This window comes from Schistocerca nitens, chromosome 2 (genome assembly GCF_023898315.1).
Source record: "Schistocerca nitens isolate TAMUIC-IGC-003100 chromosome 2, iqSchNite1.1, whole genome shotgun sequence".
NCBI lineage: Eukaryota > Metazoa > Arthropoda > Insecta > Orthoptera > Acrididae > Schistocerca > Schistocerca nitens.
In genome coordinates, this window is record NC_064615.1 from 879,100,811 (window position 1) to 879,123,992 (window position 23,182).

The window sequence follows — 23,182 nt, forward strand, 5'->3', positions numbered from 1 at the left end:
CTGGCACTCTGTTCACATTCATCTATTTTCCTGGCAAGTTATTTGTTTTGAAAATCTGGCATATTGACTGATAACATTGACCTTGTCGTCTACCGCCTTGTCGCCTCGCCACTTCATCATCTCGCCTGTTGTCCCATCTTCTCCAGTTGTCTTATCGCTTACAGCCTGTTCGATCTCGTCCGTGGTTGAAAGGCTGGACTCCCTCTCTTCTGTGTCCTAGGAAATGCTCGTACACACGCAAAACGTGGCGTCTTATTAAAAGCAAAATAGCGAAACGGCAAACCAGCACCTAACAAAAAGTCTTCTCATGACTCTGTGGGGATAACCTACACTCCCAGTTCCGAGCGAGATCAAGGAGAATCGTCTCTGGCTTTGACACGGAATCAGGACAATATCCTGGCGTCGCTTAAACACGAGCGGAGATTCGGGTCGCGTCTCGCGAATAATAAACTGCCGCGTCTCTGCTGCGATCTCTGCAAAACTGTCACGCCTCTTTTGGCGCCTGTATCCTCCCACTATGTGAATGTCTAAACAAAAGAAAGACTAAGTGAATAATTAACAGGCAAGTACGCGACAAGTTATCGCTTATGCTTTTACGAGTGAGCTTCATATCTGACTTGCAGCACCAAATTATTTTTCTTATAAACTTTTAGATGGCGTTACGCTTCAACACTAAAACTGATATTATATACGATTGACATTGTTACATATACATTACATTTAGATACATAGACTTCAAGGATGGAGAGGCTGTTGTACTTTTCAGTCCGAAGAATGGTTTGATGCAGCCTTCCATGCTATTCTACCCCATGCAAGCCTCTTCATCTCAAAGTACGTACTGCAACCTACATCCTTCTGAATCTGCTTACTGTATTTATGTCTATGTCCCCAGCTAAGATTTTTCACCCCACCCTCCCCCCGCTCCACACTTCCGTCCAATACCAAGCTGGTGATACCTTGATGTCTCAGAATGTCTTATCAACCGATACCTTCTTCTAGCCATGTTGTGCCACAGATTTCTTTTCTCTCCAGTTTTGTTCAGTATCTCCTCATTAATTACGTGACATACCCATCTAATCAACAACATTCTTCTGTAGCAACACATTTCGAAAGCTTCTATTCTTTTTTTGTCGAAACTGTTTATCGACCATGTTTCACTTATTTACAAGGCTACAGTTCAATCAAATACTTTCAGAAAAAGGTTCCTAACACTTAAATCTATATTCCACGTTTCTTCAGAAATGCCTTTCCTCTTATATCCTCCTCGCAAGACAATATCCATCCCGTTCAACTGCCCTTCCAAATCCTTTGCTATCTCTGACAGAACTACAGTGCCATCAGCAAACCTCAATTTTTTTCTTTTCCCTGAACCTTAATTCCTACACCAAATTTTACTTTGACTTCCTTTGCTGCTCTTTCAGTGTACAGATTGAATAACATCGGCAATAGGCTATAACCCTGTCTCGCTCTCTTCTCAACCACTGCTTCTCTTTCATGCCCCTCGATTAGTATAACTGCCATCTGACCGACCGATGAAAGCTGATCTCAGGGAAGACCAGTTTAGGTTTCAGAAAAATGCACAACAGGCAAAGCAAAACTAACGTGACTATCTTAGAAAAAGAACCAAACACAAATTTATACCATTTGCTTATTGTAAGCTTTTGACAAAATTGAGCGGAACACTCTTTGAAATTCTGAAGGTAGAAGCGATAAAATGCAGGGTACGGAAAGTTATCTACAACTTGTACAGAAACAAGATTGCATTCGTAAAAGACGAAGTATATGAAACGAAGGCAGTAGTTAAGAAGGAAGCGAGACATGGTTGTTACCTGTTAACAGAGTTATGCAATGTGTTCATTAAACAAGTAGTAAAGGAAACTAAGAAGAAATTTGAAAACAGAATGAAAGTTCAAGGAGAAGAAGAAAAACTTTTGACGTTTGTTGATGATGATGTAATTTTGTCAGTCATGGCGGAGTACTTGAAAGATAGGTGAACGGAATGGGTAGTGTCTTGGCAACAAGCTAAAAGATTAACATTAACAAAAGTAAAACAAGGGTATTGGAATACACTAGAATTACTTAGGGTTATGCTGAGGAAATTAGCTTATGTAATAAGACTCTCAAAGTAGTAGACGAGTTTTGATATTTGTAGAGGAAAATAGCTGATGATGGGCAAAGAAATGTGGGTATCAAATTCGCGATCAGTTTCTTCATGTAGGGTACCACAGCCGTAAATTTGTTAAAGGCCAGTGTCATGATCCGACCTCGGCTATTGATTAACAAATATGTTACGTAGGGTTGGCAAGTTATCAACTGCTACAGGTACCGACAACATGTGGTAAAACGCTGTTCGGTCACACTAATGTGACAAACTATCAAAAGCCTGAATAACCACCTTTTTTTCAGTTCTAACTGCGCCAGACTTGCAGGAAGAGTCAGTGAGGTTCTGGAAGGTATCGACAGGGATGTGGAGCCATGCCGTGTCCAGTTTTGGTGCCAGCTGCGGTAGGTTTCTCGGTTGAGAATCCGTGGGGTGACCAACTCGATCGATGTGGTTCCACAGATCCTCGACTGGGTTTTCGAGTGTGGTGCCCATTTGAGTACGGTAAAGTAATCCTCATGCTCTTGGAACCATGCACGTACACTGCGAACTGTGTGACATTTTGCATTGTCCTGCTGGTAGATGCCATTGTGCCGAGAAAAACCAAAATGCGTGTGGGGGTGGGCTTGTTGTCCAAGGTCAGATGCATGCTTTGATTGATCCAGTGTGCCTTCCAGAATGAGATCATCCACAGGACGCCATGAGAACAGTACCACACCTGAACCCTCACTTCAACCTGGACCCTTCCGACGAATGTTGCAGGGCCGTTCAAACCAACGGCCATCTGTGCGATGGAGCATAAGTGAGATCCTCTGCTATACCCGCAGGACAGGACAGATAGTGTAATTTGTGGAAAGGGGCCACATTGAGTGGCTGTCAGTTGCACTCTAACATACTACTTTATTCATTTGACAAACATTACAAGAGTAAAGAAAACATTAAGAACAGAGCAAGCCAAACATTAATTTTAGAACTTAATTCCCGGCTAAATGCGCCATTCAATCTCACCCCTCAAGGGCAAAACAACTTTAATTTAAAACCGGCTGAAGGTCAATCACTTAAGACTGAAAAAACAGGAATGTGAATTTAAAAGGCAGAAGGCCTTATCTCAAAACGTTTCTCTAAATTAGGCTGAAGTCCCAAACAATCTCAAACCTTAAGGGCAAAACAACTTTAATTTAAAATCGGCTAGAAGCCATACATAAACAAACAACAAGGACAAATAAGAACAGGCAGCACATCAAACGGCGCCCAGAAGTTTCCAAGGGTCGGCCTTAAATTCAAAGACCAACGCTCGCTAAGGTGAGACAGGCAGTCGGCCCAACAATTCTCAATCCGAAGGCAACCCAACCAACAGACAGTCAACGTACCAAGCGAGAGGATAACTTCTGCTCCACCCAACCAGCACACAAGGAGTTCAAAGGAACAACGCAGAAGGTATCGGCGCCTACTACGAATTACACATTCAGCTGTTGAACTACAAGCCGTGCTGGACAGCCACAACACAACAAGAAAAATACACTGCATGAATTTACGTTAACGGCCAGGGCAGGTAACCAGAACGTTAATGGCCACAAGGCAGCAGATTTCGCTAGTGCACTTCAATTTAAAAATTTAAAGTTAAGTTAAACTCCACAGGAAGGCGGCTAGAATTTCGCCAACTTGAAAACACACATTGTTGCTCACGGGAATGTCCCAACAGCCCACAACGAAATTCAGACGACATAATGTGAACAACCGGGGCTGGCTGGTAGATTAAGTAAAGACTCAACTTTGGTGTCTGGGATCGGTGAGCCACAGACCTCGTAGCAATGGGAACAGCCCCTCATACTCCAACTGCGCGTGGACGCCTCCAGCGGCCCCGGCAAGACACGCGCCACGGTGACTTCCTCGCTGCTCCACGCCAACCGACCTACTGCCCGCACACGGCACAGAAAGCGCGAGGCCAAAGATAGTACAAGGGTGCGAATATCGATACACGCTGCTGCTGCGACTCACGGAGAGAGAGAGGATAACAGCATAATCGCGGGAGACTAATCACAGAATAGCAACCAAGGTTTAACGCAAAGCATAACACGAGTCAGCCACGGCTCAATAAGATGTGGTTAATCTAAAAAGGCTATCAGTCGCCATTCAGTGTACGTTCAGTTACGGTACTGGCGTGAAAATTCCACTCTTTGTCACCGATGAAGAGAAGTCAGCACGAGTGCACAAAAATGCTGCGTAGGTCCATACGCAGCAACTTTCGCTAAAAAGTCGTTGAGCAGACACTGTTGGTAGCCCCATGGTTCATGTGGTCGGTCAGTTGCTCTAGAGTTTGACGTCTATTTGCCCGTACACATCTCCGCAGCCGTCGTTGACGCATGTCACAAACGACCCAAGGTCCACCACAACTGCCGCGGCGACGTTTTGGATAGCAATGTTACTTATAATCCGTCTTGATTGCATAAAATGTTTATTCACATGACCGGTTTCGGTTACTCTAGAACCATCTTCAGATCTGCAATTTCGGTTACAGGAGTAACCCGTCCACACACCGCAACCTTCACATGCTGCGTCACATTGTAACATTGTAAAACCACTGATTGCGTTTGTCCCATCAGGCATTATATCTGTTTTTGCAAAGTTTTATGTAGCATGCACTGTATACTGTAACCACTGTAGCACGCGAATAGTTTACAAAGCCATCCGTTTCGGAAATGCTTCCGCCCTTTTGGACGTCAGATAAATCGCTCCGTTTCTGCATCACGACAACGACTGCACCGTTTTCCGTGTTCCTTCAGCACTTTTTATAGACTCTCCGTTGTTAGTGTTGCCACCTGCCGTCTGTGAGAGGTTATTGCACGCTTACGACGAACATAGGCTGTAGTAACGTTAATGTGACTGGACCGTGTATGAACATAGGCTGTAGTAACGTTAATGTGACTGGACCGTGTATATCCGATTACAAGCAGCGCACGTGACAGTTCCGAAAGTGAGAGCAAACACGTGCAAGCGTCACGTTTATAATAAAATATTTACTTAATACCATAATGGTCATCGCTGAATGTATTGGGAAGTTTCTAGACACTGTGTGTGCTCAACGTACGTACTGACAAACATTCACACTTGCGACAGCAAAGATAAGTATGTTAACTTCGAATATAAATGTTAGAAAGAATTCTCTGCACGCATTTATCTGTAGCCTAATACGAAAGTGAAACATTAACGACATGAAGAGACTTGTATGTACTACTGGAGAGTGCTGAAGAGAAATAAGAAAAATAAACTGAATGAATCAGAGAGAAAACAAATTTATATCACAACTTCCTAAAAGAAGAAATCGTTTGATAGAACAGATCCCGAGGCATCAAGGAGTAATTAATTTTGCAATGGAAATAAGTGCCAGGGGTAAAAGTTGCAGAGCGAACCCAAAGATAGACTGCACTAAGCAGGTAGAAATAGAAGTAAGTTGCGGTTGTTATGCAGGGTAAAGAGGCTTGCACAATAACTTAGAGAGCTGCAGCAATTTAAGTTGTGAAACTTAATTTCCCAACAATAAAAAGATGTAAACTTTGCATAAAATCACCACCATCCTGTTCAAAACGCCGAGAAATTACACTACTACAGACGTCAAATTTAACCGACAGGAAGCAGATGCTGTGATATGCAATTGATTAGCTTTTCAGAGCATTCACACAACGTGCTGACATGAGGAAAGTTACCAGCCGATTTCTCATACACAAACAGCAGTTGACCGGCATTGTCTGGTGAAACGTTGTTGTGATGCCTCGTGTAAGGAGGAGAAATGCGTACCATCACGTTTCCGACTTTGATAAAGGTCGGATTGTTGCCTATCGCGATTGCGGTTTATCGTATCGCGACATTGCTGCTCGCGTTGGTCGAGATCCAATGACTCTTAGCAGAATATGGAATCAGTGGGTTCAAGAGGGCAATACGGAACGCCGTGTTGGATCCCAACGGCCTCGTATCACTAACAGTGGAGATGACAGGCATCTTATCCGCATGGCTGTAACGGATCGTGCAGCCACGTCTCGATCCCTGAGTCAACAGATAGGGACGTTTGCAAGACAACAACGATGTGCACGAACAGTTCGACGACGTCTGCAACAGCATGGACTATCAGCTCGGAGACCATGGCTGCGGTTACCCTTGACGCTGCATCACAGACAGGAGCGCCTGCGATGGTGCACTCAACGACGAACCTGGGTGCACGAATGGCAAAACGTCATTTTTTCGGGTGAATCTAGGTTCTGTTTACAGGATCATGATTGTCGCATCCGTGTTTGGCGACATCGTGGTGATCTCACATTGGAAGCGTGTATTCGTCATCGTCATGTTCGACTGCTGCCCTGGCCAGCACATTCTCCAGATATCTGACCAATTGAAAACGTCTCAATTGAAAACGTCTGGCTAATGGTGGCCGAGCAGCTGGCTCGTCACAATACGCAAGTCACTGCTCTTAATGAGCTGTGGTATCGTGTCGAAGCTGCATGGGCAGCTGTACCTGTACACGCCATTCAAGCTCTGTTTGACTTCAACGCCCAGGCGTATGAAGGATGTTATTACGGCCAGAGGTGGTGGTTCTGAGTACTGCTTTATCAGGATCTATGCACTCAAATTGCGTGAAAATGTAATCACATGTAAGTTGTAGCATAATATGTTTGTCCAATGAATACCCGTTTATCATCTGCATTTCTTCTTGGTGTAGCAATTTTAATGGCCAGTAGTGTAGAACTTCAGCTCTAGGCACGAAAACAAACTATTGATCAGAGTGTGAAGCAACATAAAAATTTACATCGTCTCCGTGTCAAATGGCGTTCCACAATCATGGACAACGAAGAATCCAACCAAATAGCGAAGAGCACTTTCAAAGGAGAGGTATCATTCTTTGTACACCTTCAGACTTTGAAGTTATAATAAACAAAGGAGCATTCGTTGAATTGTACCGTTTCTAAGAAAAATATCAGATTCCAGGAGACAATTAATCATTCCTAAAAGGAAAGTTATTTAGAGATTGAACTTGTACGATGTCGTCTTACGAATGCGAAACTGACACGGACTTCACCTTTCACGTTTCCATAGACTTGATGTTTAAACCTTTCTGTATTGCATAGGTCACCTTACCATCTTTCAGGATTGGCAGTACTAAATTACCTACTGCTCGGCTGCTACTGTTAGGCAAGTTACAGGCAAAAGTCCATATGGCACACTTCGAACTGCCCGCAAGTGTCATCAAGTTTCCTCGATAGCCGAAAGTGTGTACCCATATCGTGAAATATTGGAAATGAACATTCACCTGAAAATGTACGTAGATACCGAGATACAGTAGCTGGTGGCAACTGTCTAGTCTTTTACTGGTAAGTGGTTACTTGTATTCACAGTATTAATACCTAGTCTCTGTCGGTTGTTTATTTCAAGACTGCTCGTTTAACAACTCAAAGCTACAATAAGAAAGTTTGTTTGGTTGTGTTACTTCGTTACAATACGTAATTAAGAAGAATGAGAGTGATGTTTCGGACCTGCTCGTACAGCGTAACACGTAGCGCGCTATCTTACGAGCAGAGTTGAGCAAAATTTTTTCAAACGATGAGAAACGAACACAGAAAAAAATTCTTTTCGTTATTTATTCATAATATGTGAATAAAAAGGATTAAGAATAACAGGTAAATTTGAATTCCAAAAACTCATGGCTCCAATTCATTGTCATTTACAGAACAAATTTACTTTCTGTTGATCTCTTGAAAATCAGCTTCAATTCAGGCTAACGATATAAAACTTTAAAATCACGATCTCCTTCGGGAGGAATATTGAAAACTTTTGAATTTCCTTCTAGTTTTCGGCGAATAACGTCATTGTGATTCTACATCAACTTCGCCAACCAAATCCGTTTCTAAATCAAAATGTTTTCCATTATATATCGATAGCTCGTTGAAGGACTGCGTTTGTGATAACAATACAGGTGAACTACTTCTTTTCAAACCGTTGGTAAGACAATACTGCAGTAGCTGCATGTTCTATTGACACTTTCTCGACAAGATGTTGCCCTTATACTGCAATATAACGAACCATTTTATGTATTCAAACTCAGCGTCTCTTATGAAATTTTTCAATCTCAAAGCTGAACGTAAATGCATAGTTGTATGTCGAATTGTAGAACTATTCCATCTTGTAGCCGGCCGTTGTGGACGAGCGGTTTTAGGCGCTTAGTCTGGAACGGCACGGCCGCTACGATTGCAGGTTCGAATCATGCCTCGGGCATGGATGTGTGTGATGTCCTTAGGTTAGTTAGGTTTAAGTAGTTCTAAGTTCTAGGGGACTGATGACCTCAGATGTTAAGTCCCATAGTGCTCAGAGCCATTTGAACCATTTTGAGCCATCTCGTAACGCAAAGCTTACTCAGTCTATCCTAAAACACTTTCGTACGAGTTTGGATGTCCGGCAGCACTCCATGAAACATTACATTTTTGTAAATTTTGCGGTCCACTTCGTCTAACGCCGTTTTAGCACATCTTAGCTTTAAACTCAGTTGATGTTAGCTCCTGCAACTGGCTGCTCAGAAACCCAATGGCATCAAATAATCAGAGAGGTCACAAGTGATGCCAAAACCCATGAAGTTACTCATAACCTCATTGCTCTCTACGACAAACACATTCCTATACGGAAAATCTGCGTAGGAAAAATTCCTGCTCCTTAGCTGCCAAGTGAATCGCGTAAAATGATGAACGAAGGCATGCTGCTCATAACCTATGCGAGATAAATCTGAAACTAGAACGCTACGAAGAATTCAGAAAGCTGCGAAACAGGATAAAGCAATCGATTAGCAAAGCAAAAGTCAGATACATTCTTTCTGTTGTGTGCAACGACACGACACCTTTTGTTCTGTAACAGAATCTCCATAATTTGGGTTCGGAAAACAAGGTTAGAGACTGTTTTTAAAGTCTCATCTGACGAACTAAATGCATTTTTCTAGACAATGGGTCGATTCGAAGCGGGGCTCGTCACTGAAGACAATTCTACTCCAGTCGGTGAGAATCCAGGTCGAAGATGTGTCTGGAGACGTACCGGGCAGCGGTGGGATACCAGCCTGACTGTCGCCTACCATACGGACCGACAGTAATGAGTGATGGTCCAGAGTGGCTTTTGTTTTCATAGCAGCATCGCTTTGGTGATCTTCCTTGGCACCCTCACAGCAGAACGGAACGTCGACGATATTCTACACCCCAAAACTGTTCAAATGTGTGTGAAATCTTATGGGACCAAACTGCTAAGGTCATCAGTCCCTAAGCTTACACACTATTTAACCTAAATTATCGTAAACACAAACACACACACCAATGCCCGAGGGAGGCCTCGAACCTCCGCCGAGACCAGCCGCACAGTCCATGACTGCAGCGCCTGAGACCGCTCGGCTAATCTCGCGCGGCTTCTACGCCCCGTTTAGTTGCAAGCCATCATGGACTTCGCCCGCACATTGCGAGAGCTTCTACTGCTTGTCTTCGTGCTTCCCAAACTCTACCTTGGCTACCAGCGTAGCCGGATCCATCCCCAATCGATTACGTTTGGAGCATTATGGGCAGGGCCCTCCAACCAGCTCGGGATTCTGACGATCTAACGCTCCAATGGGACAGAATCTGGCGCGATATCCCTCAGGAGGACATCCAATAACTCTATCAATCAATGCTAAACCGAATAACTGTTTGCATAAGGGGCAGAGGTGAACCAATGCGATATTGACCTTGCTCTTTATCTTAAATTACTGACACAGTTTTTCTGAAATTGTAATCATTTGTTTGTCTATTCATCTAGGTAGCCGAGCGTAGTTTTATTGTCCTTGAGTGTGTGTCAAACAGAAAGTGCTCAAAGCTACAGGGGCAAACAGTAGTTGCGAAGGAGTTCTGTTCCAGAAGTAAACACACGAAATGCGACGGTATTTTCCTTTGTTATTTAAGTTATGAAAAACAAATAATTCTTTATATTCGTAGAGATGAATAATCTGTTTATCCAGGAATAATTTATTCGTGAGTATAATTTATTCGAATAATTTCCATGTCTCCTTACAAGACAATGGGGTGAGCAAGACCCAAATCGTATGCACATGGCGTGTTACCGTCAGTTACTGTGGTACACCAGCCAGCTTGAATGTGGTTTTAGGCGGTTTTCCACGCTCGTTTGGGCAAATGCAGGGGTGGTCCTCAGTCTCCACCTGAGAAATTACGAAACAAAAACACACACACACAGACAGACACACAGACAGACAGAGAGAGAGAGAGAGAGAGAGACGTTTACATCTTTCACAGACAGATACTCCACACAAAATCCCTACTGACTACTACGACGACATCAACAGCATCTGATCAGAGAGTTAAATAAAATAAATTTTCCATATCACGAAAACAGCGGACTACATGCGACGGGATAAAACCCAAGAGAGAGAAAGACCGATGAATGTGTAACTATCAAATAATTATATGATTCGCAAACATACTGAACAACATAGTAGTTGACCAAATAACTGGGAATTTGAGACCATGTCAAAGTAAAGGTAAATAGGGAAGTTCAGTCGTTGCATTGGAATGACACTTAAAGCACACGTTCACATCATCCTTGCGTGCGATGTTAATAACAAGCACATTTTGCCATCACACACCTAATTAGCACTGTTTACAGGAGCCCACAGCACGAGTGAATCTGATATTAGGTTTCAAGAAACGCACATGTCGCTGCTCGCAGATAACAGTTGGTTCCCTCGTGAACTATGACACGAAACCAATGCAAAAGCTCAGCTCCGCTTGTGTAAGCAACAGTGCTCCTGTGCGAGGTTTGTCCAGAGATTCTAGAGCCGTCCTCATACGAGACATGTTTCTCAGCGCGAAGCAGCCACACGTGGGGCGTTCGTCGTGGTTACTGCACCCTCTGAAAGGACCTGCTACGTCTCACCTCATCGTGATTTGAGATCATAGGTCTCTAGCGACAGTCCCCGGCTGCATCTGGCGCTTAAATCATACAGTTTCTTTATGAAAATAGACGCACGTAAAACTCTGTTAGCTATTGTCGAAGAAGACTGGAGAAAATTGCGGAGAAGATTCTGAACTCATCGATGGCTTGAAGAGCGAATTCTTGGTGGGGAAACACTACGCGATGCTGTAAACTATCTGCGATACATGCTAACACAGGATGCGACACTGAAAAGCAGCCCGTCGTACGCAACGATAATGTTCCAGTGCTTGCGGGCGCGTCAGTGATCTACATCTACACGGATACTCTGCAAATCACATTTAAGTGCTTGGCAGAGGGTTCATCGAACCACCTTCACAATTCTCTATTATTCCAATCTCTTATAGCGCGCGGAAAGAATGAACACCTATATCTTTTCTTACGAGCTGTGATTTCCCTTATTTTATCTTGGTGATCGTTCCTCCCTATGTAGGGGTCGGTGTCAACAAAATATTTTCGCATTCGGAGGAGAAAGTTGGTGATTGGAATTTCGTGAGAAGCTTCCGTCGCAACGAAAAACGCCTTTCTTTTAATGATGTCCATCCCAAACCTGTACCATTTCTGTGACCCTCCCTCCCATATTTCGCGATAGTACAAAACGTGCTGCCTTTCTTTGATCTTTTTCGATGTACTCCGTCAATGAAATGATAATTAATTAGACACCCTAGCTGCAAACAGGCGTTGATATACTTCTCTGGGGACATGTTGAAAATGTGTGCCCCGACCGGGACTCGAACCCGGGATCTCCTGCTTACATGGCAGACGCTCTATCCATCTGAGCCACCGAGGGCACAGAGGATAGTGCGTCTGCAGGGACTTATCCCTTGCACGCTCCCCGTGAGATTCACATTCCCAACATGTCCACACCACTACATTCGTAGTGCGCCTAATAGATGTTTGCCCATCATACTCATTACTCGTGGCAGATTAATCTACCAAGTCCCGTACGAGTTCGGGAGCGTGCAAGGGATAAGTCCATGCAGACGCACTATCCTCTGTGCCCTCGGTGGCTCAGATGGACAGAGCGTCTGCCATGTAAGCAGGAGATCCCGGGTTCGAGTCCCGGTCGGGGCACACATTTTCAACATGTCCCCAGTGAAGTATATCAACGCCTGTTTGCAGCTATGGTGTCTATTTAATTATCATTTCATTTCTAGCAAAGCTGCATGGTCATCCACGGTATGTGTTCTTTCGGGAACAGATACTGCCGTCATATATACTCCGTCAATCCTGTCTGGTAAGGATCCCACACGTAGCAGCATTCTAAAAGAGAACGGACAAGCGTAGTTTAGGCAGTCTCCTTAGTAGGTCTGTTACTTTTTCTAAGTGTCCTGCCAATAAAACGCAGTCTTGCTGTTCCTCCCCAAAACATTTTCTATGTGTTCCTTCCAATTTAAGTTGTTCGTAACTATAACACCTAGGTAATTTATTGAATTAGCGGCTTTTAGATTAGACTGATTTTACCGAAGTTTAACGAGTTCCTTTTAGCACTCATGTGAATGCCCTCGCAATTTTCGTTATTTAGGGCCAACTGACACTTTTCGCACCATTCCGATATTTTTTCTAAATCGTTTTGCAGTTTGCTTTGATCTTATGATGACTTTATTAGTCGATAAACGACAGCGTCATCTGCAAACAGCCGAAGACCGCTGCTCAGATTGTCTCTCAAATCGTTTATATAGATAAGGAACAGCAAAGGGCCTATAACACTACCTTGGGGAACGCCAGAAATCTCTTCTGTTTTACTCGATGACTTTCCGTCAATTACTACAAACTGTGACCTCTCTGACAGGAAATCACAGATCCAGTCACATAACTGAGACGATATTCCATAAGCAAGCAATTTCCCTACAAGCCGCTTGTGTGGTACAATGTCAAAAGCCTTCCGGAAATCCAGAAATACGGAATCGATCTGAAATCCAATGGAAAACGAGAAAAGCCGTCAAAACAATTACGCACGAACTAACCATTTTCATTGGTGTATCGACACTGCGCGGAACTTCGTAGTTGTGTAAGGTAGCTGCAGCCGCAGCCAATGAAACTTGTCGAAACCAGTTGAGAAAAAGGCCTCGTTCTGTGAAGCCGAATTAGTGTGAGTTTTTGATGATGGAGTATTCGTTACACGAGCGTGTTTCCATTGTTGAACCTTTCATTCGCACTGGACCTTTTGTAAAACCAAAGAATTTGTTTCAGGAGAAATATCGAGGACGTCCTGTGCCAGGAAAGAGCACCATATGGGAAATGATCGAAAAATGGCGACGTACAGGATCGGTCCAATGTGTTTCCAGGAATAGACCACCACCTGTCTTGCACACCTGAATTAAAGAGGCATGTGCAGGAGATAATGACAAGTGAGCCAGCAGATTGAATCAGCAGATTCATGCGAGTGAGACAAGTTGCAGACGTATTTTAAGGGAACTGTAGTTAAAACCGTATCGGATAAGTGATGTGCAAGAACCGAAAGAGGCTGATCTGCAGAAGAGAGTGCATTTCTGTTCATGGCTGTTGAGAAATGTTGCCAATGGTGTCTTGGGCACACTAAGACTCATCATGAGTGACGAGGCATGGTTCCACTTGCCTGGGTACATAAACTCCGAAAACAGCCGGTATTCGCAGACAGAAAATCCACGCGCGATCCACCAGGTACGACGAGAAGACTGGTGTTTGCTGTGCCATTTCCGCCACACGGACCCATATTCTTTGAGACGGCAGTGAACATGACGTGTGTGGAATCTTGGAAGAGTTTTATTCAAACTTGAAGGAAGAGGAGCGTCAGTTGTGTTAACGGGCCGGTTTTATGTGCCGCACCCAGTACGAGCTATTTGTAAGCTGAGTCTCCATCTCGTTTCCGGCTTTAAATAGAATATAGTTAAGTAAGTATAGTGCCTACTGTCAGTTTGCACCTGCTTAAAATCGGTATTCTCGATGTAATATTGACTACCATCAATCTGAAGATCTTCAAGATCGGGATTCGTCTCGTAATTTCGTTGAATGTAAAAACAGATTTTTTCGAAGCTACTGGTCATCATTGAAAACATATCTGCTTTCAAGATACAGTGAAGCGCCAAGGAAACTGGTGTTCAAATACAGAGATATGTAAACTGGCAGAATACGACGCTCCGGTCAGTGACGCCTATATAAGACATGTGTCTGGAGCAGTTGTTAGATATGTTACTGCTGCTAGAATAGCAAGTTATCATGATTTACGTGAGTTTGAACGTGGCGTTACAGTCGACGGGACACACCATCTCCGAGATAACGATGAAGTGGGGATTTTCCCGTCCGACCATTTCACGAGTGTACCGTGAATACCACGAATCAGGTAAAACATCAAATCTCCAGCATCGCTGCGGCCGGAAAAAGAACCTGCAAGAACGGGACCAAGGGTGACTGAAGAGAATCGTTCAACGTGACAGTAGTTCGACTCTTCCGCAAATTGCTGCAGATTTCAAGGCTGCGCTATCAACAACTGTCAGCGTGCGAACCATTGAACGACACATCATCGATATGGGCTTTCGGAGCCTAAGGCCGACTCTTGTACCCTTGATGACTGCACGACAGAAGCTTTAAGCGTCGCCTGGGCCCTTCAATACAGACATCGGACGGTTGACGACTGGAAATATGTTGCCTCATTGGACGAGCCTCGTTTCAAATTGTATCGAGAGGATGTACGTGTACGGGTATGGATACAACCACATGAATTCATGGACGCTGCATGTCAGCGGTACACTGTTCAAGCTGGTAGAGGCTCTGTAATGGTGTGGGGCGTGTGCAGTTGGAGTGATTTGGACCCCTGATACGTCTAGATACGACTCTGGCAGGTGACTCGTACATAAGCTTCCTGTCTGATCGTCTCCACCCATTCATGTCCACTGTGCATTCCGACTGACTTGGGCATTTCCAGCAGGACAATGCGACATCCCCCACAAAAATCGTTACCTCGCGTGGGCCCTACGTGTACCAGTTTCTTTGGCTCTTCAGTGAACGGACATGAGGCAGTCCACAAAACTAAGAGATAGGTATAAATATTTTACACAAAACTTCATAATACGAAAAGCTTTCAGTATGTGACTCGTGTTTGCGTTCTGACTGGCAGCCATGTTAGCTTTCTCGCCACTGGAAAAACATTCTAGTCGTTGTTCTATGTAACAAGAACTGAAGCAGATAAATTATCTGTAATCAATGAAATTGGCTTTTGCAGACAATACTTCTAATAAATGAGTAAGGAACGCCAAGAATATTTTTGGAAACAAAAGGAGACATTAGAAATGGCCAGAGGCGAACCTGCCACCATTATTTTTATAGCTCATTAGACTGAGAATTACACTAGGGCTTGGACATGGCTGTAGCATCTCCATATATGGTAGACACTACGTAAAGCAGGGCCGGCCACGGCGAGCCAAACTTCACGCGTACAGCCTGTGCGAGTCTCCGACGGGTCGAGACCCAGTTGCCTGGCCCTTCTCGGAAGCGTCCGGAACAGTGCGACATTTTGGTTAGCATTGCAGTGCGGCGTTTTGCGGTCGGAATAACTCTGAGTTCGGCAGAATCGTAGTGTCAGCGCTAATTATGCTTCGCTATTTGTTCTTAGCATTAAGGTTGTTCACAGGTCCAGTGATTGTTTGCACAAAAAGAGGCAGTTTGGCGATCTGTAGTCACAGTCCTTCAAAATGAATGGGAATGGCGAAGAGAGGGTCGAGAATCCTCAATTCGCTTAAGCGACGGATATTGTTTATTTGCTGCGAAACGACATAATAGTACCATACAGAAAGAACTTTTAAATGACAATGAAAGAGCTAAAAATTGCAACTATCGACACGCGGGACTTATTGTTGTGTACATCAAGAAGCACCTTCAACTAAATTTTTGGACATGGAGTACGTGAAGAAATTGATGGCACAAGTAGTAAAATACCTGAAGTCCCAGCCATTATTCCATTTTCAGTTGCAACAGTTTTCAATGGAAATGAAAGAAGAGCTTGCAGACTTCATAAATTACTGCAAAGTTCGTTGGTTGAGTTGAGGGCCATTCCTGGAACGATTTTTCGTTTTAAATCTCGCTATTGTTGAATTTATGAAAGAAAAAGGAGTGCATAAATTAGAACATCTGACATGGATTGCAGACTTCGCATTTTGAATGAACCTGACCGCATATTGCCTGCAGTAAGACACTGCAAGGCAACTTCATTCCAATTTGATGGAGATGCATTTAAAAAGAAAATCTGATAAAGATAATCCAGTTGCCTAAGACCACTGGCGTTAAAGAAAGCGTGATGTTTGAAGAATTCGTTGTGGCCTTGCAGGAATTAGGAATATAGTTTTATAAAGGTTTTCATGACATTGTCAGTCTTACATCTGCTTTCGAGCTGTTTACTAGACCGTTTGCCGATTCAGTTGAAAACTCCCCTATGTATGTGCACTGACCTGCAAGATAATTCTGTTTTAATTACAGATCCCTTTACGTTAAACCTGTTCAGGACATCTACATTGATTTTTTTTTTCAAGTAGATTTTCCAAGTCTCCATAATGAGGCTACAAGTGTTACAATATTTCGAACAACATATTTGTGTGAAAGACCTTTTTTTCGATTATGAAACTAAATAAGTCATAATTACGTGGCAAGCTGAGTGTGAAACTCTGTGAAATAGTCTGCGTCTGTCCATATGCTGGCAGTTAGTACCAAATAAAATTACATTGTGTCCTCAGTGAGCCAAAAATAATTACACTACTGACCATTAAAATTGCTACACCACGAAGATAACGTGCTACAGACGCGAAATTTAACCGACAGGAAGAAGATGCTGTGCTATGCAAATGATTAGCTTTTCAGAGCATTCACACAAGGTTGGCGCCGGTGGCGACACATACAACGTGCTGACATGAGGAAAGTTTCCAACCGATTTTTCATACACAAACAGCAGTTGACCGGCGTTGCCTGGTGAAACGCTGTTGTGATGCCTCGTGTAAGGAGGAGAAATGCGCACCATCACGTTTCCGACTTTGATAAAGGTCGGATTGTTGCCTATCGCGATTGCGGTTTATCGTATCGCAACATTGCTGCTCACGTTGGTCGAGATCCAATGACAGCATAATATGGAATCGGTGGGTTCAGGAGGGTAAAACGGATCGCCGTGCTGGATCCCAACGGACACGTATCACTAACGGTCGAGATGACAGGCATCTTATCCGCATGGCTGTAACGGATCGTGCAGCCACGTCTCGATCCCTGAGTCAACAGATAGGGACGTTTGCAAGACAACAACCATCTTCACGAACAGTTCGACGGCGTTTGCAGCAGTATGGACTATCAGCTCGGAGACCATGGCTGCGGTTACCCTTGACGCTGCATCCCAGACAGGAGCGCCTGTGATGGTGTACTCAACGACGAACCTGGGTGCACGAATGGCAAAATGTCATTTTTTCTGATGAATCCAGGTTCTGTTTACAGCATCATGATGGTCGCATCCGTGTTTGGCGACATCGCGGTGAATGCACATTGGAAGCGTGTATTCGTCATCGCCACACTGGCGTATCACCCGGCGTGATGGTATGGGGTGCCATTGGTTACACGTCTCGGTCACCTCTTGTTCGCATTGACGGCACTTTGAAGAGTGAACGTTACATTTCAGATGTGTTACGACCCGTGGCTCTACCCTTCATTCGATCCCTGCGAAACCCTACATTTCAGCAGGATAATGCACGACCGCATGTTGCAGGTCCTGTACGGGCCTTTCTGGATACAGAAAATGTTCGACTGCTGGCCTGGCCAGCACATTTTCCACATCTCTCACCAATTGAAAACGTCTGGTCAATGGTTGCCGAGCAACTGGCTCGTCACAATAAGCGAGTCACTACCCTTGATGAACTGTGGTATCGAGTTGAAGCTGCATGGGCAGCTGTACCTGTACACGCCATCCTAGCTCTGTTTGAGTCAATGCCCAGGAGTATCAAGGCCATTATTACGGCCAGAGGTGGTTGTTCTGGGTATTGATTTCTCAGGACCTATGCACCCAAATTGCGTGAAAATGTAATCACATGACAGTTCTAGTATAATATAATTGTACAATGAATACCCGTTTATCATCTGCATTTCTTCTTGGTGTAGCAATTTTGTTGTCCAGTAGTGTAATTAATACTGAACACTTATTTTGTTTGTGATCTATACTGCTGAGAAATGTGAAATATAAAACCAAATTGTATGCAGTACGACTGTACTGCCATTTAAACGAGGCGCGTTCGCTGTTTCCCCTGCTCCCCTGTTCGCCTTTATTGCACTCAGACAGCACGATGTGTGGGAATGTGAAGCCAGGCTGAGCACTTTGGCACTCGGGCCCGCGAATGGCCCGCGAGACGAAATCTTGGTTACCATCGATGTAAAGGCTGCATCTGCAAAGTCATTATTTGGTACTTAACTGTGACAAATAACATGAAAATGACGTGCTTTTGATAGATCATCATTGTGCTGTATCACTGAAATGCCGTACTTTCTTAGGCGAGAAGTTAAAAAACAGTAAGCATAAAACTCGGGTAGCCTTTAACTGCCTATATGTAGTTTCCTGTCATCTTATTATAAACAATCGTATCTAAAATGATATATTTTCGTGAGATTCTCATTCTGTTGATGCTTTGAAACAGTTTATATTCACAATGCGTACTCTAAAAAAAATCAAATCCAGAGTTTCACTCCATACAATACGGCGTTCCCAAGCGCTGTCTGTGACGTAGAAATGATGTCACATCTTATTGGCCACGTTCCTCTCCACCGAGACAAAAATCTGACATGTCTGATTCTTCGTTTCACGCTTCGCAATCTACTGAAATAAGGAATTCCACGCTGTGATGTCAATAGCTCCTCATGAAGGGCGAACTAGATATACGGACCGAGTAACGAACTTGTGACGTCACACTAGTCAACTTGTCCGCCACACTTCGCGAACGCTCCCCTCCGTGCAGGGCCCACGGGAAATCGGTATTCAATTGAAAAGGTGCCCACTAAAGCTATTAACTTTGTTGTGTGCTATCGAGAGCTTACATGCATTAAAAAGAGCAGTCAAGAATTATTAAACTCGTCTGAAATAGTTACTTGCTTCCTCCGGAGACGACTACTATAGTCAGATCCACAAACGATGGCGGTTCGCGCATGTCGAGGCACGGACGAGGATTGCATTGTTGACGATTCCAAGCAACAAAAAAATGGTTCAAATGGCTCTGAGCACTACGGGACTTCACTTCTAAGGTCATGAGTCCCCTAGAACTTAGAACTACTTAAACCTAACTAACTTAACGACATCACACACATCCATGCCCGAGGCAGGATTCGAACCTGCGACCGTAGCGGTCACGCGTTTCCAGACTGTAGCGCCTCGAACCGCTCGGCCACCATGGCTCCAAGCAACAATTGTGATGTTGTTGTTGTTGTTGTTGTTGTTGTCTTCAGTCCTGAGACTGGTTTCATGCAGTTCTCCATGCTACTCTATCCTGTGCAAGCTGCTGCATCTGCCAGTACGTACTTTGAATCTATTTAGTGTATTCATATCTTGGTCTCCCTCTACGATTTTTACTCTCCACGCTGCCCTCCAATACTAAACTGGTGATCCCTAGATGCCTCAGAACATGTACTACCAACCGATCCATTCTTCTAGTCAAGTTGTGCCACAAGCTCCTCTTCTCCCCAATCCTATTCAATACCTCCTCATTAGTTACGTGATCTACCCATCTAATCTTCAGCATTCTTCTGTAGCACCATATTTCGAAAGCTTCTATTCTATTCTTGTCCAAACTATTTATTATCCATGTTTCACTTCCATACAAGGCTACAATCCATACACATACTTTCAGAAAAGACTTCCTGAAACTTAAATCTATACTCGATGTTAACAAATTTCTCTTCTTCAGAAAGGTTTTCCTTGCCATTGCCATTCTACATTTTATATCCTCTCTACTTCGACCATCATCAGTTATTTTTCTCCCCAAACAGCAAAACTCCTTTACTACTTTAAGTGTCTCATTTCCTAATCTAACTCCCTCAGCATCACCCGATTTAATTTGACTACAATCCATTATCATCGTTTGGCTTTTGTTGATGTTCATCTTATATTCTCCTTTCAAGACACTATCCATTCCATTCAACTGCTCTTCCAAGTCCTTTGCTGTGTCTGACAGAATTACAATGTCATCGGCGAACATCAAAGTTTCTATTTCTTCTCCATGGATTTTAATACCTACCTTGAATTTTTCTTTTGTTTCCTTTACTGCTTGCTCAGTATACATATTGAATAACATCGGGGAGAGGCTACAACCCTGTCTCACCTTCTTCCAATCACTGATTCCCTTTCATGCCCCTCGACTCTTATAACTGCCATCTGGTTTCTGTACAAATTGTAAATAGCCTTTTGCTCCCTGTAGTTTACCCGTTCCACCTTCAGAATTTGAAAGACAGTATTTCAGTCAACATTGGTTGGTTGGTTGGGTTGGGGAAGGAGACCAGACAGCGTGGTCATCGGTCTCATCGGATTAGGGAAGGATGGGGAAGGAAGTCGGCCGTGCCCTTTCAGAGGAACCATCCCGGCATTTGCCTGGAGCGATTTAGGGAAATCACGGAAAATCTAAATCAGGATGGCCGGACGCGGGATTGAACCGTCGTCCTTTCGAATGCGAGTCCAGTGTGCTAACCACTGCGCCACCTCGCTCGGTCAGTCAACATTGTCAAAAGCTTTCTCTAAGTATACAAATGCTAGAACGTAGGTTTGCCTTTTCTTAATCTAGCTTCTAAGATAAGTCGTAGGGTCAGTATTGCCTCACGTGTTCCAATATTTTTACGGAATCCAAACTGATCTTCCCCGAGGTCGGCTTCTACCAGTTTTTCCATTCGTCCGTAGCCGGCCGCAGTGGCCGAGCGGTTCTAGGCGCTTCAGTCTAGAACCGCGCGACCGCTACGGTCGCAGGTTCGAATCCTGCCTCGGTCATAGATGTGTGTGATGTCCTTAGGTTAGTTAGGTTTAAGTAGTTCTAAGTTCTAGGGGACTGATGACCTGAGATGTTAAGTCCCATAGTGCTCAGAGCCATTTGAACCATTCGTCTGTAAAGAAATATCACAGTTGTGACATGCGCTATATTTCAGTTGGTAAGAGTTGATGGTAGGCCTCGATTGTCGCGCAGACGCCGCGAAGTCTCGGACCCAAGTTGTCAACGAGGCACTGTGCATTCTGGTGGTGGCTCCATAATGATGTGGGAAGTGTTTGGATGGAATGGACTGTGATCCACCTGAATCGATGACTGACTGAAAATATTCATGTTCAGCTACTTCGAGACCATTCACAAACCATTCATGGACTTCGTTTCAAACAATGACGGAATTTTTGGTCATGATTTTTTGAAGAGCATTCTAGACAATTGGAGAGATTGATTTGGCCATCCAGATCGCCCGACATGAATCCCATGGAATGTTTATGGAACATTACAGAGAGGTCAGTTCGTGCACAAAATCCTGCAGCGGCAACACCTCCGCAATTACTGACAACTACAGAGACAGCATAGCGTATTGTTTCTGCAGGGGACTTCCTGCGACGTGTTTAGTCCATTCCACGTCTAGTTGCTGCCCTACGCCAGGCAAAAAAATAGATCTGACACTATATTAGGAGGTATCCCACGAAATTCTCCACCTCATTGTAAGCGAACACATGTCTCGGATCATCCGTAGATACTCCACCGTATCTGAGGAAACGATGGTCAAAATTTTCGAGGCGATCAATGTGCATTTTGGCAAGTAAATAGCCCAATCGACGCGGTGGAACGGTGACTAGCATCAAGATTTCACGCTTTTCCATCCATTGTTCAAAATGCGATTATCATTTGTATTTTCGTTTTTCATTTATCTATCCATGACCGGAGACGGTAACTTCAAAGATATTTTCCGATGGATATTGAAATCACGTTATCCTTATTCATCTACTAATAGTATCACTGGTGAAATAATTTAAAAAACAATAAAAGAATGACAAAAATGATTTGTTTTCGATGAAATTCCCATATTGTATATTGATTCATAATCCATTTCCAGTTTTCGGAAAACTGATCCGTTTTGCGTAGTTTTCCACGAAATTGAAGAAACCGTATATCTTACAAATTATGTCACTCTCTTGCTTACGCGGAATTTATCATTTACCACCGCCATCAGCGATGACAACTGGCAACGAATGGAATAAAAATTCTCTAAACAATTCGCTACTATCACGTCTAAAACTCACATTACCCACGGCCACGGCATTCAGAGCAGAGCGCTCAGAACACTACTGAACGCTCGTTACATGTCGGAGAATGCGTGACGTAGGTTCGTAGAGCACGTCTGAACTTGACAGCCATCGTTCGTGATCCCAACAATAGCACTCGTAAGACCTGCAGTGACACGTGCTGTGAGGTACGAGCCACGGCCTGTCTTTCTCGAGGGCGTCGCTCCTCGTCCACGTACGTTTTCACATCTCGTGAGAGGACGGATGAATGGGTCATCTCTGATCAATCGTTAGTACGTTGTTTGAGTGCTCTTAGCACTGTTACCCTTTAGTACTGTCTACATCTAGATACACATTCAGCAAGCCACCATATGCTGCAAGGTGAAGGGTACCGCTGTTAGTCACACCGTACCTGTTCCACTCGCAAATGGAGCGAGGGAGAAACAACTGTCCATATGCTTCCGTATGAGCTCTGATTGCTCTTCTCTCCACCATCACTGCGTGCTCTGTGTATTGGTAATAGTAGGATCATTCTGCAGTGAATCCCAATGTCTATTCTCATGCGTTTCTCAGTATTGTTTGTGGAACAGAAAGTTCAAATTCAAATGGCTCTGAGCACTATGGGACTTAACATCTGAGGTCATCAGTCCCCTAGAACTTAGAACTAATTAATCCTAACTAATCTAAGGACATCACACACATCCATGCCCAAGGCAGGATTCGAACCTGCGACCGTAGCAGTCGCCGGTTCCGGACTGAAGCGCCTAGAACCGCTCGGCCACCGCGGCCGGGTACCAGAAAGTCATCTTCCCTCCAGGGATCCCCATTTGAGTTCATGAACATGCAGAACATCCATT

General features: G+C 44.0%; 1 protein-coding gene and 2 non-coding genes across 8 annotated transcripts in view; 1 reads left to right on the forward strand and 2 right to left on the reverse strand.

Annotated features, from left to right (window-relative positions):
- Positions 1 to 23,182, reverse strand: part of LOC126237173 (uncharacterized) — a 753,602-nt gene that overhangs the window by 355,629 nt on the left and 374,791 nt on the right. The gene's annotated exons all lie outside the window — the stretch shown is intronic.
- Positions 11,815 to 11,889, reverse strand: Trnat-ugu (transfer RNA threonine (anticodon UGU)). Its single transcript has one exon. It is a non-coding gene; the product is annotated as a tRNA-Thr (tRNA).
- Trnat-ugu (transfer RNA threonine (anticodon UGU)) lies at positions 12,098 to 12,172 on the forward strand. Its single transcript has one exon. It is a non-coding gene; the product is annotated as a tRNA-Thr (tRNA).